General features: G+C 36.5%; 1 protein-coding gene across 5 annotated transcripts in view; it reads right to left on the minus strand.

The window, feature by feature from the left end:
- The window catches only part of Ptprd (protein tyrosine phosphatase, receptor type, D), a 2,270,506-nt gene that overhangs the window by 1,490,657 nt on the left and 763,188 nt on the right, over nt 1–16,661 (minus strand). The window lies entirely within an intron of this gene.

Here is a 16,661-nt window from a genome sequence, read left to right on the forward strand (position 1 = left end):
CCTTCAGTCAAATCTTTCTGGCATTGTGCAATGGAGCTGAAGGGGTCTGCAACCCTATAGGTGGAACAACAATATGAACTAACCAGTACCCCCCAGAGCTTGTATCTCTAGCTGCATATGTAGCAGAAGATGGCCTAGTCGGCCATCACTGGGAAGAGAGGCCCCTTGGTATTGCAAACTTTATATGCCCCAATACAGGGGAATGCCAGGGCCAAGAAGCGGAAGTGGGTGGGTAGGGGAGCAAGGTGGAGGGAGGGTATAGGAAACTTTCGGGATAGCATTTGAAATGTATATAAAGAAAATATCTAATACTAAATAAATAAATAAATAAATAAATAAATAAATATAGAAAATGCCACAATTCTATGAGGGAGAGAGAGAGAGAGAGAGAGAGAGAGAGAGAGAGAGAGAGAGAGAGAGAGAGAGAGAGGACTGTAGGGGGTCAAGGACACCATAATAAGACCTAAAGGGTCAACACATCTAGGCTCATGGAGCTCAGAGATACTAAACTGCCAACAAAAGAGCATGTAGGTGCGAGACTTAGTGAACCTAGATGTCCCCTACACATTTGTGGCAGATGTGCAACTTGGTCTTCATGTGGGTCCCTTAACAAGTGGAGCAGGGTCTGTCTCTGCCTCTGTTGCCTGCACTGGATCACTTTCCCCGACCTGGACTATTTGGACTTCAATGGGAGAAGAGATGCTTAGCCCTCCGGGGACTAGATGTTCGTAGGTAGGGTGGTACCAAAGAGGGGCTTTTTATTCTCTGAAGAGCAGTAATAGTAGTAATACGAGGAGGGATTTGTAATGACAGGACTGGGAGGAGAGGAGGGGATGTGAAGTAAAATGAATAGCAAACATAAATTATGGAAAAATCAGCAAAATATAGAAATAGAAAGAAAAAAAAAGATAAAGCTGCCTCTGGAGTTGAGGATACATTTTCTGAACCACAAATTCATATGTGAATATGATGTTATTCTGATGTTACATGAAGACTAAGGCTGTTACACTGTTTAGACATTGAGGATTATAAATTGATAGAAAATAATGGAGGTATTTTGTAGAATGTTAGGAGAAAGTTGAAAGACAGTTTGGAATTATATAGCTCTATATAAGCAAAAGGAAAGAGAGAGAGTCTTGGGACCCTCAGAGAGAAGCTAAATGGAGAACTTCACTAGGAAATTGTATTTGGCATGGCAGTGGGCTGCAAAAGTAGATATAAATAAGGGAGAATACATACTAGTTCTACATTACTGATTAATTAAAAATAAACAAAGGAGGAAAGTAAGCTGCAACATTAAGATATACACCCAGTTCTAAGTACTACTTAAATTATAAACAATGTAAAAAGGATTTTGAGAAAAAAGCATGGGAGTGTTTGTGTGTGTGCGTGTGTGTGTGTGCATGTGTGCACACATGTGCTGGCTTTATGTGCAAGTGCCTGCAGAACTAAGAAGAGGGGGTCAGATTCTCTGTACTTACACTAGGTTGTGGGCTGTTTGACTCTGGCACTGGAAGCAGCCTTCAGTCCTCTGGAAGAGTGACAAAATACAGAGCTCACTTAAGCACTGAGCTATCTCTCTGCTCTCTGTCCCCCACCAAAGGATGTTTCAAGAGAAAAGCTTAAAGCTATTAGAGAAGTACAAAATATTTTATTACCAAAATGTAAGGGGTATACACACAACTCTGAACTCAGGTAGGAAAGTTAGGATTAAGGGCAGTAGCCCAGGGAGCAGAGAAGGATGAAAACAAGTTTTAGGGCAGGTACTGATATGAGGTCTTGTAATATATATTCACTTAATATTAAAGCTGTTTCCAGAGAGATCTTGTGTTATCTGAATTGTTCCCATTAGTAAAATTCTCTACCATTTAATGATTATTAAAGTGGTTAAAGGACATATAAAAATATAAAAATCATAAAATTGGATTTAATGCAAGTAGAAAATGCTTTTTAACTGGAAAATTAGGACTGAGACCTGACATGAATATGGAACAGTGGGAGCCCATGCTAATGCTCTGCAATAATAGAGTTGTTAATAGAAGCCAGAATAGAGGAAATTGAGAGATGGCAATGGAATTCAGTTAACATAGATAATTGAAAAATATGCTAATAAATATTGATAAGCAGAAAGATACATGACAACTTGATGGAGAAAAGTGCCAATGTTTATAGTTAAATTTATAAGCAAAAGACCCAACAGGAGGAGCAAGATTGAATATTCAACAAGGGGGATCCATCAGCCCTTTCTAGGCAGTTTACTGCTCAGTAGTTATAGGGAGATTGAGGACTGGTCTCAGACCTAAGACTAGTTTACAAAGACAGGGAATGAATGAGAAAACAGGAACACCCTGTTATCTGGACAAAGGAGACTGAGACATCCTAAAGGTCATGAAAAAGCTTGTGAGCAAGTGGTTGATATTGTAAAGGCACCTAGAGGTGGTTGAAAGACACTGAAAATTCTCTCAACAGCCAGCATGTTTGCCAATAATAATGGTGGTAGTTTCCTAAGAAGAGTGTTGAGCATGTCAGCTATAGCTGAGAGGAAGCTAGTTCAAGCTGGAGAACACTGACTGGCAGTGAGAGGTAAGGTTGGGAACTTATAGAACAATTAGGTGTGAGGCATCTCAGACTTTATGGTAACAGAATCAAGACAGAATTAGTGAGAAGAGACCCTGTCCCTCCTTTAATACAGGAGTAAACAGCCATACATAAGAGCAATAAACAGTGAATAGTAGTAAGCTTTCAGACATTTTAATAGTATAGTAGTGATGTATAAAATACTTTCCTCTCTAATATGAAATATATGGAAGAATGTACTGAAGCAATATAGCTGCAATCATTTGTTAATGCTTCTCAGGCCTCAGTGGAAGATGATGAGCCTAATCCTTGAGAGACTGTAGGCCTCAGAGAGGGAGGAAGCCTGGTGGGAGGGGAACACCCTCTCAGAGACGGGTGGAGGAGGAACTGTGGGAGAGGGGGACCAGGAGTGGGAAAAATGGTTGGATAAGAAAGAAAGAAAGAAAGAAAGAAAGAAAGAAAGAAAGAAAGAAAGAAAGAAAGAAAGAAAGAAAGGAAGGAAGGAAGAAAGAAAAAGAGAGAAAGGGAGGGAGGGAGGGAGGGAGGGAGAGAGAGAGAGAGAGAGAGAAAAGAAAGAAAGAAAGAAAGAAAGAAAGAAAGAAAGAAAGAAAGAAAGAAAGAAAGAAAGAAAGAAAGAAAAAAAGAAAAAAGCATAAAGGGTAATATGTATGGTATAACATGTTGCTGGATAGACAAATGTATTGAGTTTTTGTATTTGGCTGATTATATATATATATATATATATATATATATATATATATTTTTTTTTTTTTTTGAGACAGGGTTTCTTTGTATAGCCCTGGCTGTCCTAGAACTCACTTTGTAGACCAGTGCGCCACCACGCCCGGCACTGTTATATATTTAATGTTACTCTTTTAATATCCACAAGTAAACACTCTAGTACATAGGCAAAAGATAAAGATGGAAGATGGGAATATTTAATGATTAAGAAATAACAAATAGCTGGGTGTGGTGGCGCACACTTTTAATCCCAGCACTCGGAGGCACGAGACAGGCAGATTTCTGAGTTCAAGGCCAGCCTGGTCTACGAAGTGAGTTCCAAGACAGCCAGGGCTATACAGAGAAACCCTGTTTCAAAAAACCAAAAAAAGGAAAAAAAAAGAAATAACAAATAATATAGCAAGAGACAAAAAATAAAAAATAAAGGAACTACAGGAGAATCAGGAAGAAGATCGATTTATCTCAGCTAAGTCTTCACCTATTGGTGGTTTTAATGAGAGCAGATATAGTTATTCAATAAAAATTAAAGTTGATAAAGCAAACTCAAAATTGCTAAAATATGTAAAATTGAAAAATATATTCACTACATCTCTCTATCTTTACCTTTAAGAACAAATATGCTGATAGAGAGGCACTGAGAAAGATAGTCCATAGGACAACTAAACAAAAGGAAGCAGGGCTCCAAAGGGCAGGGAAGGATTTCAAACAAAGTCTATCATGATGTAAAAATAGCCTTCATCAAAAGAATATTACTATCATAAGTATTTATGTACTAAGGTTTGGAGCACCTTAATGTATAGAAAATTATACATTAATATAAGTGAAATACACAGATATATAACACTACTATGGCTTTAAATACTACTGACTCAGAATGGAATCTGTCATGTAGGCAGCAAATACGTGAGGAAATGGAGGGCTTGCAAAATACTAAACTTTGAATGCACCAAAGAGGCACAGAGAATACCCCATCCAATTAGAGTAAAACACACTTCTCAAATTCATATACAATATCCTCCTGTCAGGACCATCTGCTGAGAAACAGAAGATTTAACACAGTGTTTTGAAGCTGAGACAATCTTCACAATCTTTTTCTGACTATAATATAATCAAATATCAAATTTGAAAATTCTGGATAGTCACAAATATGCAAAAAGCTGAACATGTTCTAACGGAAGCAGTGGGACAAAGGAGAAACTCAGTCAGTGTCTTGAGACAATGCAAATGGAAACAACACACCAGATGTCTAGGTTGCCTCAGAAGCAGGGATAAGAAGAAACCTTGTGGAAATAAATATTACATTCTTAAATTCATAGAACGTAAATAAATCCAAGGATGAAACCTCAAGGAACTTAGAAAAGAACAAAGTAACACAGTGTATACAGAAAAAAGAAGATGATTAGCCCCGAAATAAATAAATCAGACTAAAAAGACAATGGAAGAGATTAACACAAATGTTAGGTTTTTGTTTTTTGTTTTTTGGTTTTTGGTTTTTGGTTTTGTTTTTTAGTTTTTTTGTTTTTTTGTTTTTTTTGGAAAAAGCAAACAGTGAACAAATGTTAGCTGAAGTAATCAAAAGAAGGAAGGGACAAAGTTGTACAGAGAGAGAAAAAGAGGGCTTAAACACAAGAAATCAGGCACAGAGAAGGAAACATTACTACTGAAAACAGTCATAAAGAACCATTAAATTCTGTACGAACAGATATACCAAGTTGGATAGCCTGTCTGTAATCATAGGTATGCTCTTATAAGGATACCATCTACCATGAATATCATAACTAAATGTGCATCTAAGCAGGCTATAATCAATAGATATTAAGACAGTAATGAGCAAAAGTTACCATCAGATGACTTCATACACAAGATCCCTCAAATAAATAACCTGAATTGGCAGAAGTTCTTTTTATGCACTTCCAAAAATTAGAAGAAAATACTTTTAATTTCACTTTACAAATCTTAGAAATCTAGTAGTGGCATATACCAAAGCAAACCAAGGACACTTTAAAAAAAAGAAAAGAAAAGAAAAGAAAAGAAAGAAAAGAAAAGAAAAGAAAAGAAAAGAAAAGAAAAGAAAAGGAAAGGAAAGGAAAGGAAAGGAAAGGAAAAGACAAGACAAGACAAGACAAGACAAGACAAGACAAGACAAGGAAAATTATAGGCCACTTCCTCTGATCAACAGATGCAAAAATCCATAACAAAATATACTATTTCCATAGCACACTGAAAGGAAAATTTATACAACCAAGGTGGCAAAATACATAAGTTTATAAATGTGAGATATTACATTAAAAAATGAAGAATAAGAACAGTATGGTTCTCTTTAAAATACAGAAAAGTCGTCTCAAAAAGTAGGCATCAATATACAGCAGTGACTTGTGGTGGAGACAGCACAGCATTGGGGATGGTGAGGCAGGAAGATTGTGAGTTCAAGGAAAGATAGCCCTAGCAAACAACCTAATACACACTTATCAAAAAATATAAACAATAACAAAAATATAATTTGATATAGAAGACATATATCTGAAGTCCAAAAATGTTGTGTGTGGAAAAACCTCCCAGATAACACCAAACATGGAGAAAGTTTCCCCTGATATCAGGAACACAATAACATCTCCAGCATTTCTATTTCAATAAAACTGGATGCTCTAGGGTGAGCAAATTAAGAAAGAACGAGAAGTTTAAGGTATCTAATACATAAAGGACAGAGTTAATCCAATTAGTGGCTCCTCCACCACTAACCAAGTGATGGCTAAAATCGCCATTAAAACTAAAAAAAATCAGTAAATTTCCAGAATGAAAAAAAAAAAAAATGAGAGTGAAATTGAACTGACAGGTGTGTGGAGGATTATTGTAATACTCATTTCATATTGAATGTGTTTCAATATGTTACATACTTTAAATGAAACGTGGTTAAGTCTTTGCCAATCATAAAAATAACAATGTATTTGTTTATCCAGACAATCTGAAGTTTACAAATACCTTGTATAATAATCCAGCCTACTTTATGCCAAACAAATTTTCTGTTAAAATATTTAAATCAATACATTTATTTTTAGGAATATGTTTATCATCAGAATCTGCTAATGTCATGTTCCTACAACATTAAAACAAACAAAATTTGTCTGTCATTGGAAGCAGCTTTATTTGAACCAACATTTTACATATTTATAATAGAGCCCTACATCTTATGACAGCTAAGCTGTCTAATGCAAGATAATTGCTGAAGTGCCTTGATGCATTCATCTAAGCAGCACTATATGAACAGCATACTGTCTTCCTGATAACATACTTGAAGTACTTCCCTGAAAATTCACTGTAAGGGGAAGAAAGGTAGAGGTACAGATCATAAGTGGGCTTTGCTGAGTAGCTCTCAACCCAAGATGTATTAATTACAGCAAACAGAAGAATACCTTTCTAGGTGGTGAACAGGAAAAAATACTGTAGCCATAAGACAACTCAAGAACTGGTCATCACTATCCTCAAAGATGAAAAAGTATCTTGGGGCAGGGGATGTGGCATGTACCAGCCTCACCCTTTATCCATTTGAAGAATTGTGTCACAAGACTTAAGTGATAACGGAGCAGGGATTAAAAAGTGTTCAGTGAAGATGGATGGGAAATAGGGATGCTAAAATTACTTAACTGTAAATTATTATTTTATGTGAGTAACTACAACATTAGAGAGCTAATCAGGAAACTGTAAATAAACAAATTACCAGCTGTCAAAAAATCATAACTATCAAATTAAATGAACCTCCCTCAGGCAAGCTAACATTGCTTTTGCCTGAAGCAGGATGAAAAATGAATCATGAGGGAATCACATCATACAAATATAACAGACTTTTAATTAACTCTGGCTGCATAGACTGACAAGGTTTACGTCTTAAGACAGTACTTGCAACAACTTAGTGATTATAATGATGGCCAACTCCTTTGGGCCAGATTAAATATTCTTCCCTGGCCTCCGATCTCTAGTGTTTTAGATGAATATAAAGTGTACAATGTCAAATAAGCCCGGATGCATGGCTTTCTTGTAAATCAATCAAACTGAAATGTGAATCTCAGTATGAAAATCAGAAAAATAAATGCACGATAGACAGTGGATTGTTTTAATTTTTTATTAGATATTTTCTTCATTTACATTTCAAATGTTATCCCCGACGCCCCTTATACCCTCCCCCTGACCTGCTCCCCAACTCACCCACTCCCACTTCGAATATTTTTATTAAACTGAAACCTTGGCTAGCTGCTGTAGAGGTTCTGATTCACAATTCTCTTCTGGGACTATGGGTGTAATTGTAGAATACGTACCTGGTTTGCATTGGTCCTTATACAGCCCATGACTATAATAGGTGTTTCTACCTATTTGATCATGTACTTTTGCTGTCTGTTTACCCATATGATTCAGGAACCAAATACAATACTAACAATATTTCACCATGTTTTCCTTTTGTCTTATTATTTCATTGTTTTTCATCCATTCATTTTCAATAGGAAAAAATGGGCTTGAAATAGGGAACTTTCTGTGATGATTATGGAAAAACAAACAAACACAGAATTTGCCTATATATGTGTTGCCTAGAAAACATATCAGAGGCTATATAGTAAGAGCCAAGACTCTACAGAGGTATTAAGTGAATTTAAACTTAATTTGTGTTGCAGCAAAATCAGGTAACCGATGGTGCCCTTGCTGAAGTGTTAAAATCAAGGAAAGAAGAATGAGAGTAGCAAACAGAAACAGGGTGACTATTTAGGAAGACTACAGCGCTCTCAATTCTCTTTCTTAAAATGGGTGGGTTGGAGAGCAGAGTGGGGGAGGATATAAGGGATTTTTGTGATAGCATTTGAATTGTAAATGAAGAAAATATCTAATAAAATTGTTTAAAAAGAAAGAAATTATTTAAAACAAAAAATTGTTTATTGGCATATTTTTCTTTCATAACTGAGGTTTTTTTTTTAATTTTGAAAATTGTATTATCAGTCATATTTTGGAATTGGTATCCAAATGATATTATGGTTCATTTTTATCCCTAAAGTCCAATGTTTTATTAAAACATTTCTTAGTATTAGCAAGTTTATATCAAAATATTTCTTGATATTGGCAAGTCCAGATTGATTACACACACACACACACACACACACACACACACACACACACACACACACATATATGTGTGTGTGTACGTATATATATGTGTGTGTGTATTATATATATTTATATATAAAATACATTATCATTGTATACAGTAATATAAAATTGAGCAGTTTTACTAGCTTCTAACAATCTAATATACATTTGTAAATATATATCTACTGAGAAAGTACTTGTTTGGCTCATTAAAATTAAATTGGAGGAGAAAATTTTCTCTTGCTGTACACTAACTAGGACATAGCATGCGCTAACTAGGATGAGGTATTACTTATAATCTTAAAGACACAGAGAATGATATTGAAAATACACTATTAAATCCAAGTGGTATGGTACACAGGGAAGGGGTATTTTTTTGTCTTTGCAAATTCCTTTTATTATTATTATTATTATTATTATTATTATTATTATTATATTTTCTTTAATTACACTTTGAATGATTTATCCTCTCCAGGTCTTTCTCTCATTTGGAAACTCCTTATCCCATCCCCCCTCTCCCTGCCTCTATGAAAGCCCTCTCCCACACACCCACCCACCTACTTCTGTCTTCTAGTCCTGGCATTCCCCTACATTAGGGCACCGAAAACCCTCAAGCTTAAGGGCATCTCCTCCCATTGATGTACAACAAGGCCATCCTCTGCCATATATGTGGCCAGCGCCATGGACCCCTCCATGTATATTCTTTGTTTGCTGGTCCAGTCCCCAGGAACTCTAGTCGGGGAGGGTCTGGCCTGTTGACACTGTTGCCCCCTCCATGTGGCTGCAAACCCATGGAGGCCCCTTCGGTCCTGGAAGGGCATTATTAAATTATTTTCTATCTCAAGTGCTGTAATAAAAGGCTTGTGCAGCTTAGGACTAGTAGAATGCTTTTGTTAGCTATGTTGATACACTTGGCTTTGTCTCTATAGTATGTTTTTAGATCTAACTTTGCTGTCAGATGTGTTCAACACAATCATTTCAATTTAACTAAGTTGTATCTTGCTTTTACACTGTGAGATATAACCAAAAGTACCTGAAATAAATGCCTTATACTTTTAAATCTCTCAAGGACATGTACAAACTCTGGGAGTCTTTAGTACACTGCTTTAATTTAAGTGTATTCACTGGTATGCTCATTAAATGCAAAGACAGTTAAGAATTCAGTGGTTCTGTGGTTGAGGTAGCTACAAATGCAGAGTAAAGAAAGCAATGTACATATCCCCAATTCTAAGTCCTTAGCTAAGGAAAATGAAACTTACAGATACTGTGTAGCATTGATTAAATATTAATTTTTTTCTATGGATGAGAGCTGCTAGTTTTAGCTGAATTCATAGGATTACAATGTCTTTGACATGAAACCTAAGGGTTTAGTCTCCATTACTTTAGGATCATTCCTGTCATCTAAAGCTTATGATGTTCCTGATATGGACCCTTTTCTCATTTGCCTGGAAGAACTGTTCATTGTTTGATTAAGAATCACATTTCTCCTTTCTCACAAGAGTTACCTTGGAAGAAAAAGCCAATAATGCACACATTTCTTTCCACCTGCTTGTTTTTTTTTTTGTTGATAGATCTTAGTTTAAATTGAAGAGCTGAATTCAAGGTGAAATATTTTGTCCATGGATACAGTAGATGAGCTCCTCCTTGCTTTGTTCCTTAACAACAGGTGGGAATATATTTCAATAGGACTGAAAGTATTGACATAAGTTTACTGATGAGAATTTCTCAACTTATGTTAATTTGGACTTCTATGTGTTTGCAATAGTTGTCTTGCCTGGAAGACAATAATGCAAAACCAGTCATGACCCTTTCTAAAAGGAAGAGATATACCAGAAATTATTTGGTGTACATCATACAGTAGGGAATCTAATCTCTAAATGTGGGTGGGAGTCATTTCTCAGTGTTTAATGTACTTATCATGAAGTGACCAGAACATAACAGCAGGAAGAAGGCCAAAACACAAGGAAATAATTTCAATGTTGTTTTCTTACAGATCAGCCTGAAGGGGAAAATAGTGTGTTTGAAAAGAGATTTGTGGGGCCTTTTGGGAAGGGGTAGATCATGGAGCAAAGCAACAAATATGTACAGTAGTAGGCAGAAGGATTATTATGCTGAAATACTTGTGTTAGAAGAAATATTTGAAGATACACAATTAATGCTTAACTGTAGAACCCATACACGTGATCTGCTGAGGTCTTAAGTAGAAATTATTCTTTCTTGATGAGCTAAGCAATTTTCACTGTACTGGCTGGTTTTGTGTGTCAACTTGACATAACCTGGGAGTTATTACATAGAAAGGAGCATCCCTTGAGGAAGTGCCTCCATGAAATCCAGCTGTAAGGCATTTTCTCAATTATTGATCAAGGCCCATTGTGAGTCGTGCCATCCCTGGGCTGGTAGTCTTGGGTTCTATATGAAAGCAAGCTGAACAGGCCAGGGGAAGCAAGCCAGTAAATGACATCCCTCCATGACCTCCTGCTTCCTGCCCTGCTTGACTTACAGTCCTGACTTCTCTTGGTGGTAAATAGCAGTGTGGAAGTGTAAGCTGAATAAACCCTTTCCTCCCAACTTTGCTTCTTGGTCATGATGTTTTGTGAAGCAATAGAAACCCTAAGATAGTCACTTATTTTGTATAAGAGGACCTCAGTTTTGTTTGTAAAACCCACTATGTTTGGGAAAGGTCCTACCTTTCAAAAATTCCAGGAATAAGTAGCTACTTTTCCATCAATTGAATACAACCTGTTTGGATGATGTCTGGAACTGTAGACACTATTGTGTGAAAATGCAGCAAGTAGCCTATGGACCAAGCTGGTCTGCAGGCAACAGAAAATATATTTTTCAGTGAGATTAGAAAAATTGTGAAGTATGATGACATGGTTTAGACAGTTTAACTGATAGTGCATTATATTTTTGAAATAAATTCTACATCTGAAAAACAGGTCACTATGATTACAGATAAGAATGGGGATCATGGTTCCATATACAAAACCAGACAAACATAGAACTTTGATGATGGGAATGTACTTTCATGCACAGCGATGCTGACATGCACTGAGACTTTTTACAAATGTTCTATAGGAGAGTTCCAAATTTTTTAATTTTACAATAATTATGTAAAGTAGTATGTTTAATAATATTTTTTACCTGTGTATGATGGACTTCGATACTTTGTTCATATTCATTGCCTTTTATCTTTCCTTACTATTTCCCTCCTCTTTGTTCTAGCACATCTCTAACAGTTTTATTTTCATGTTTTTTCCCTAAGAATGTATGGAAGAAGACAAGAAATAATTGTCTTTCAGAGGCAGTTACTTCACATATGATCTTCAGTACTAATCCTTTTCCTGGAAATATCACTTTTTTTTCATAATGTGCATGAAGATAGGAGAAAGTCCAGTCCTATCAATGATTATCAGGCAGTGGCTATGACTTTCATGAACATTAATTATTGATAACCCAGAATATAAGTAAAGTTATATCCCAGATTGAGTTGTCAGTGTGCCCAGTGATATTCCCCAAACATCCATGTCTACAACATTTGCTCTTAATTATGAACTTAAAAAGATACACCAGAAACAAGTAAAATCTTTTGTTTGGCCGAGTGGTTTTTGTAGTAATGCGATTTGGGCAGAAAGAAGAAACCAGAGGCTTCTGAATACATTCTTCTAATCAAATTACCTAAAATCAATACAGTACCTTAGGGTCTAGCACAGAATTAGTACAGCTGTCCATGTTTTCAGAAACAAGATGATGACCTCTACCTCATCATCATTTACTTCACTAGTTTGGCTAATAGAGAAATGGATAGCCCTTGAAGGAGGATTAACATGTTAATTGATTAATAATTCCAGTTGCAACTAGAGTTCCAGATGTGGCTTATTTCCTTGAGCCATCTCTCTTCAAACAGAAGTTAATCTTTTAAATGCTTTACATACACTCATACCCTCTCTCTCTCTCTCTCTCTCTCTCTCTCTCTCTCTCTCTCTCTCTCTCTCTCACACACACACACACACACACACACACACACACACACACACAGGGGATTAAATGGTTCAGAACCCATTGGTTTCTGGGCTGGAAGATGTTCCAATTTTATCTCTGTTACTCATTTTTATAATGTCTCTCGATTCTTAAGCACAATATGGTAGATTATGCTCTTAATGTTATAAAAACCTAAGACATCCTACTTATTGATGGAATAATATTCCATGGTATAGTGTGTATAATGGATGTTGCTGTATAGTGTACATGAAGCAGGGCTTGCATGTTGTTCAATAGTATATTTTTATTGCATAGGTGAGGTTCTGTATTTGATTTCTACTGCCAACATATTCAGCATCACAATAATGATAATACACATGTCTTGTAATAAATTATCAGTGCCTCTTGTTTAAGAAAGCTGTTTGAGATCTAATGATCTTGGCTTTGTTAGGTAACACATTAGACAAGAAAGAATGGCAGTGATCTTGCCTTTTTATGACAGACACAACATTTGGCCTGGGCAAATATTACATAAAGTTACCTTATGCTTGAATCCATTATATGAATAGATTTTCTATTGCTAGAATATCTACCTCTGAGATTTCAATGATATGCACAATGTTTTTTTTAACACATTAGGATAGAGTATGCAGAAAAGAACAGCTGTGGTGAGAAATATGTTAAAGTCCAATGGGCATTAAAATACATTCATTTTTTTCAGCAAATAACAATTCCACTTCAACAGACAAACCTGAACAATCCTAAAATTTCATAGTGTTTATAAGTAATGATCACTCCAAACTATAATGTTATAAGCAGAGAAAGTTTTTTGGCACAGAAGTAGAATTGACTAAAATAACTTAAAAATTATGGCTACCTCCTTGTACATTGTAATCTTTCTTCCAACATTTATTCTACACTCAATTCATTTCCTGAAGAGTAATAGATGAATATCCATAGTGAATATATTACCTGAACCCATACTAATGAGTGATGAATAATATTCCAGCAGCTTAAAAATTACTATTATAGAATCATCCCAATTGTCATCATTCTTAAAAGGTCATGAAAGGCACCACTTCATGGGTATGAAGAATGCTATATCAGTATTTCCTACTGTCCACATACTTCTAGAAGGTAAGATAGCCTGAAATAAAGGTCTATACTAAATTGCAAAGAAGCTAGATGGTCTGGATGTAAGTATGTATGTATGTATGGATGGATGGATGGATGAAAAATGACTATAGAAAGTGTCAGTGATCAGCATTAAGGTATTTTGGGGATGACAGATGTAGAAGAACCTCCTGGGATAGCCCACAATACAAGGATATACTTGTGTTATAGGGAGGAGTGTAATAGGTTATTTGAAAGCTTTCACATGCATAAATTCCTTATATCAAGTAGGCAATAAGGCTTGTTCAGTCAAATCGGTTGCTGTGGGAACTAAAAGGGGCCTACGGGAAGAGGGGCAGGGAGGATAGCCTGCACCCGGCCAGAGTTGCTCCTATGCTCTGGGCAGGCAGGCTGGAGGGCTGAAAGACTCTTTCCACTGGTCCCCGGGTGGGCATCTGACCCCACTCGATGGGGAGGGGAGGGGGGTGTACAAGGGGCAGCCTCCAGCCTTGGGAGCCCTGAGGCTACAGGGTGTAGCCCCATGGTTATGGGAGAGAGGGCTTAGGGAGAGAGGTTCTCACACAAGCGAGAGTCTGTGCAGCAGGCCCTGATGAGCAGCGACTGTTTATGATTTTAGAGCTTTACTATAGAAAGGCAGGGGGAAAGAGAAAAGGTAAAAGAGAGAGAGAGAACAGCCATGGCCAAGAGGAGAGAAGGGGGAAAAGGAGAGAGAGGGAAGAAAGACTAGACAATAGGAGGGAGATAGAGGAAGAGAGAGGAGAGAGGAGAGGAGAAGACAGAGAGAGGAGAGAGGAGTGATAGAGTGAGGAGTAAGAGAGCGAGGTGGGGACAAGCAGCCCCTCTTATGGTCTTTACTGTTGCTAGGTAAATGGTGAGGAGTTTAGCCTGAAAGTCAGAAGCTTGGGGCATTGCCTACGTGGTGACTACATGCTTCTCTTGTAGGGGCTGAAGGGGTTGATAACTTTGACAGGAGCCAGAGTTCCAAGAGCATGAGGGAACTCCTACGGTGCCATGTAGGTGAATTATCACCACTCTGGGGTTAAGACCTCAGCTCGACTAGAGACCAGACTGTCTTTGCATAGCCCAGTGCCCCACAAGTTGCCACACTTATGTAGCTTCTGCTGAGCCTATTAGATGAGTGCAAGCTTTGCAGACAGTCAATAATTTGCATTATAGAATATTTGTGTTATATAAAGCTATACAACAGTATACTAAATTTCCCTTGATCACTAGATGGCTCTCATGGATGACAAATCTTCCAAAATGGTGCCTGAATCAACTTTCATGGGGTAAATTATCAAAGGATATCTTGTTATCTTCAACTTATTGATAGTGAAATAGATAGTGTCTATGAATTTTATGTTGAACCATTTCAACAATATTTACAAGTTAACATCCTAATTTTATCTAAATTATAATTCTAGAACAGTGAAGAAATTTGTGTTTCATGGTTATTATGGGAAATAAATGACTTAACTAAGTAAAACACATAGTACAGTGGCTGATAATAGTAGGCAGCATGTAAGCAATGGTTAAGTAGATTATCAACAGCATATGTAGAGCAGATATGTAGGGCAGGATTGTGACTACTTGATAAATTGTTTACTTGAATGTATTAGTAGTATTAAAAAATAGGTTTTTGTCACCTCTGAGGACTGGATATTCTAGACAATCAACTTTCTAAAAACTTCAGACATCTGTTTTATTAGCTGAAGGTCAGGAAAGTGTAGATAGCTAATTGAGGAAAGAATCCACAAATACTAATTTTCTTTTCATAATCAGTCACAGAAATGTGCTCTATGGTAAATGAACCCATATTCTTTCCCGACAATTCATGTTTATTGTTGTTATATATTTAAGAGTAAATAGTGAGCCGGGCATGGTGGCACACACCTTGAGTCCCAGCACTGGGGAGGCAGAGGCAGGTGAATTTCTGAGTTTGAGGCCAGCCTGGTCTACAAAGTGAGTTCCAGGACAGCCAGGGCTATACAGTCTCGAAAAACAAAAACAAACAAATAAAAACAAACAAAAAGCCAAAAAAGAGTAAATAGTGTCTTTACTTTCCTTCATATTGATCTCTCACTTTAGGCATTAAGTGTGGACTCAGCTGTTAGGTTCAGAGTGATGAAAGTTTTGTAGATAATTAGATCTCAGTGACAAAGGAAATATAGAGCATTGGGGTTAAGATAGTCAATGCCAAAAAAAAATAGCAATGAATTTGTATGTACTTGATTGGTTTTATGAGAGCCAATTGTAATATCAATTGCAACTACAGAAGCAGATACACTCTTCCTATACCGTAAGCTTAAAAATTAATCTTCAGTTCAAACTTTAAAAAATTGATAAAGTGAAACAAATACCTAGTTTTATAGGGAATTTAAGGCAGATGTGGAGATGTTAAAGACCCCAAATCTTAAGGAAAAGAACTGAGATAACATTGATAACAAAGTGCAGAATAGTCCCCTGGGCATAATGACTCTTTCTGCTTTTGCTGTCTTGCTCCAGAAAACTGGATCTCCAGTATTCTCTATAACTTCCTTTCTGATGCTGAACATTCAAGTAATCTAATATAATAGTAAAATGTCTTTGAGTATGCTGAATATCCATCTTAAATATATACATACACACATAATACTATATATATATTACATAAAGTTATACAACAATATATTAATATGTAATTGAGAGTGACAGGATCATGTGCACATATATGCATATGTATGCTTTGAATGTTCTGAGAAAAGTTGAAGCACGGTAGGCATATGAATTGCTGAATACTTTATTTAAATATTTCCTTTTGTACTGTCTATATTGGTTGTGCTGTGTGTTCTTCTTTAGATATGCACTTCCTGGTGTTAAAAAGAGAACAATAGTTACATAACCCTGGGGTAGGATAGTGAGCTGTGTAGGAGATAACATCCCTGCTACACACACACACACACACACACACACACACACACAGAGAGAGAGAGAGAGAGAGAGAGAGAGAGAGAGACTCAAAATCTGCATTCTGATCAGTTGAACAATGTGAGACAACATATTTTAGCCAAAATTATCTTTACCCAGTCCTGTTATTACAAGGACATATATGCATACATGTT

This window comes from Mus musculus, chromosome 4 (assembly GCF_000001635.26).
Source record: "Mus musculus strain C57BL/6J chromosome 4, GRCm38.p6 C57BL/6J".
Taxonomy (NCBI): Eukaryota; Metazoa; Chordata; class Mammalia; order Rodentia; family Muridae; genus Mus; species Mus musculus.